Source organism: Cervus elaphus, chromosome 3 (assembly GCF_910594005.1).
Source record: "Cervus elaphus chromosome 3, mCerEla1.1, whole genome shotgun sequence".
NCBI lineage: Eukaryota > Metazoa > Chordata > Mammalia > Artiodactyla > Cervidae > Cervus > Cervus elaphus.
The window spans coordinates 16,328,343-16,332,553 of record NC_057817.1 but is presented as its reverse complement, the minus strand read 5'-3'; the positions used below and the strand labels follow the sequence as shown (position 1 = coordinate 16,332,553).

Genomic DNA, 4,211 nt, shown 5'->3' with positions numbered 1-4,211 from the left:
GTACAGTCAGTACTATAAATTTTCTGTTTTGAGTTTTGTAACTTTATAGCATTTTAGATAATATTGTGTTTGTACTTTGTTGTGTAGAGTAAAAGAATTGTGCTGCATAAACCTAGGGTTAGAGTGCAAAAACAACAACAAAAAAAGAATCCAAATGTCCATCAAGCGGAGAGTGGATGGTATTTGTGTCTGTCAGAATCCCAGATGCCTCTACCAGAGAGTCCCTGTGACTTTATGGGTGCTGAGCCCTGTTGCTTGGCTGGGCCACTAACTAAGTTGTCATCCGTGGAGACTTGGTCTCAGGATCAATGTGCAACACCAGGAACTTCAAGTTTGACATAGGTTGGTTGGGATCGGATACACGTCGAAGGGACACTGCTCCAACCTTCCATCATCTCAGTGCAGCTGTTCTGGGAGCTGTCCGCGTTGCCGCCAGCATCAGGAGACTTGGACTTGACACCCTTCCCTTGGCTGTTGGCGAGGAAGACTTCCTGGAAGTGTGTAGTCTCCAGGGTGTTTGGACTCCCGCTCAGATACTGGATCCTCCGTGTCCCCCATCACTGAGGAGGAAGAGTCGTTGGTTAAGCCATTGCTCTCCACGGAACCCATTTCTCTGCTGCTCTGCAGCGTCAGGACAAGAGTAGTGAGACCCGCCTTCACTGGGACATCTAGGGGTGCCAGCGTGGCCAACCCTAGAGAAGGTGATGACAAGTAGGTGCCGGGAAGCCGCTCGGAGACCTTCAAGGAGCTCCTGGGGGCCTCCTGGGCGCAGACTTCATCTACATTGATGACTTCGACAACATCCCTATGACAGAGGGCGCCATTTCCCCTGATCATCCTTGGCTCAGGACCCATAACGTTACAGGGATATTCCGGCAGAGGCATCTGAGAATCTGACCGCCCATGTGCATTCAAATGTTGGTAAACTTCTTCCGGCAGATCTGGCATGAATGCTGCGTCTTTACCCACGTGTTGGTTGGGTAGACCCCGAGGTGCGTCTTCAGGCTGCCTTTGGTGGAGAAGGCTGGATCACAGACCTTACACTGGAACGGCCTCTCCCGGGTATGAGTACAGTGACGCCTCTCGAGGGAGCTTTCGCAGCTTAGGACAGGGTAGCAAAGGAGACATTCTTTGGGGTTGATGGTGGTCTTGTGGATGTTCTCTACCAGCTGCTGCAGTTTCAGGGTCTCTGACCCCAGCTCCAGTGTCCCACTCCCTTGGAAGCCACCAACCAAGGGGAGTTATGGTTTGCTTCCATCCCAGATAGGACGAATCCATCCTCACTTTCTGGAGAAGGCCTGGAGTGCAGGCAGTTAAGGCAGTGAGCCATCCATGAGATCCTTGGGGTTAGTCCCAGAAGAGAGATTCTGAGGAATGGACTGAATTGGGGGTACTGTATACTTACTTCTGCAGTGATGGGTATGCAGGTAAATGGACAAGGTCTGTGGTCTATTTAGGGGCCTGTTTTGTATTCTCCCAACCCCGAACCCAGTTTTCTTTTGTTTTTTTAAAGTACTTTTCTTTAAAGCCACAGTTGTAGAATTCCAAATTTTTTTCAACCTTGGAACCTTAAATAGGATGCTTTTGAGTAGACTGATTTTAGTCATTAGAGAGTCAGTGCTGCTTATTTAACCACAGTTCAGGTGGTGCCCCAAGAGCGCCAAGATCTTCCAGATGCTTTCCAGATGCCTTCTTGTCCCTAAAACCAGAAGAGGTGAACACCTGAGCAGAGAATCTCAGATGACGTAGCTTAGCTCACCAGTGCCTACCCTGTTGAAGAGCTGGGTGTCCATTCTTGAAGAAAGAAACTCAAGGAAGGGTGTCTTTTCTTACTACATATACTAGTAAGTACATGTACTAATTTGTACCAAAAATGCCCTTGATTGTGACTAAATGCCAAATGATTATGAAGATTTTTTTTCTGGTATTGCATGAATGCTACCAAGTTGGAACAGGCAAGTACTAGATGTGAAAGCTTTAATTTATCTACCTCATTCATGTGTCATTTTTTAAGCGGTTAGTCTCTGTTTTCCTATTTGATGATTGCTGAACTGCTCCTAGGCCCTGTGGGAAACCTAAGAGTTGATATATTGGTGGGAGCAGCTGGAAGTTCAAGATATTGTTGTGAATTCCTTTTTTTCTTAATTCCTTTTCTATACAGATGATATTAAGCAGACAACAAAGCATTACTTTTGAGGATTTAACAAAGAAGGAGAAAGACTCACGTTTCTGGGTGGAGAAGTCTTTACCCCTCTGTGTTTAAGAGTGGATCATGACTGTTCTCAAGTCTGTCTTTCAATAATGGCACTTGACTTTAGAATCCAAAGAAATTTTTTGTTTTGCCAAGTTGTGCCTTTCCTTCTGGAATTGTAAGTGAACACAATGGTAATCCCCATTCACACTGTGAAGTGGCTATTGTTACAGAAAATACATCAGAAGCTTTCTCACTTGTTAAGTTAATAATGTCTTGTGAATGTATGATTTACAGAGAAATCCCTATAGTTTTTACCTGCTGGTGCTGTCTGTCAGAGAATAAATTTGGGATGGTTCTCTTTTTTTTGTTGTTAATACATTTATTCTCATTTTGCTCTTGTATTATTCCACCTATCAAGGAAAATAGAAATTGTTCAAAAACTCTACCAAAGATTTTTCAAAGATTTAAATAATTAATTCAAATCTATGGGGAATCTAAAGTTGAAATTTTAACCCAGGAAGCAGCCATTTCATGTCTTTCTGTGTATCTGACCACCCATCCTAAAGTTATGCAAGTAATTTTCCATGTAATTTTGTTTTGTTTTTTTCATAGTCCTGCTTATTGAGTTAAATTCTTTTGTTCATTCATTTTTTTCCTTATTTATTATTGTCTCTGAACCTGGGTCTAGAAATGAGACTTCTCAGAGCAGTGGCCTTGGATAGCTATTCTCCTTGGATTTCTAGCACTTACAACCTTGTCTGGCATGTAATAGGAGTACAGGAAATAAGTTAGTGTTGGTGCAGTTGATATTTTTTGAAATGTGTACATGGACAATATCACAAAATATTATATGAAAGGTGGTTCTCTGGTTCAATAACTTTAGGAAATCATATATCTTACATTTCTTCATGGTGACATTCAATGTACTTTAGCCTATTAAGGGCTGAATGTGTTGATTACTCAGTTGTGTCCAACTCTTTGTGACCCCATGGACTGTAGCCCACCAGGTTCCTCTATCCATGGATTTCTCCAGGCAAGAATACTAAAGAGGGTAGCCATTCCCTTCTCCATGGGATCTTCCTGACCCAGGATTGAACCTTAGCAGATTGTGGAAATGTTTCGTGGACCTGAATTCCCAAGTCTCCAATTCCTCCTGGGAGACACAATGGAATAGCTCATGGTGCTATTCTGCTTACCCTGGAAGGGGTCTTTCTGGTGTTCTTCAAGCCTCTTACATGTCACTATGAAACCTCAGCCTAATCACCTTACACTGGTGCAAAAGTTACTTTTTGCAAGCTGAAGCTCCTGGATTTCACATCCAAGCTTAGGATAAAATTGCTCCCTATAGCCCCATCCATAGCAAACTGCTTATAAATATGACCCCAGGCATCAAAACTGTGGCATTCCATTAAACCTAGAGTGTAATGAGCAGTTGCAGGACATGCACAATTGTTTAGGTGCAATGTCTGAAACCTTTTTTAAAAAACAAACATGAATGTTTGGGAATCCCAGGGAACTAGTGTCACATGTAAGTATTTTAAAAACACTTGGCTAGGCAATGCCATGAATGTATATACATTGACTGAATATTTGGGGTGAAAATACATTGACAGTGTCTCAGTTTTCACTGATATATCATGTAAATGTAATCAGTGCCAATTAACTTGATACTTTTCAGGTCATCCTGACCTGGAGGTAAAAATTGGATCACTTTTTATTATTTGAGAAAAAAAAATCTTCAAGATATACAAAATTTTGGATTTCATTAACTTTTCCTTTTATATTGCAAAATTGAGCCATTTCATCACTTCCTGTCACTGTGCTGTAGGAAGGAGAAAGGCTTTATTCCATCACTCCCAAATTGGCATTGATTTCCCTCCTCTCTTATGAAATCCCAGAGGCTATTTTCCTTTATGTATTTATGGCAATCTTTCTGACCCATAGGCCAGAGCATTTGGCTAAACTTATTATTCTATGCTTTAGTTAATGAGTATAACCTTGCTGCAGAGGCAGAATG

The 4,211-nt window shown here is 42.1% G+C and overlaps 1 pseudogene; it reads right to left on the bottom strand.

The window, feature by feature from the left end:
- Window positions 1-305: 305 nt before the first annotated feature.
- LOC122685966 lies at window positions 306-1,607 on the bottom strand (annotated as a pseudogene).
- Window positions 1,608-4,211: the final 2,604 nt, after the last annotated feature.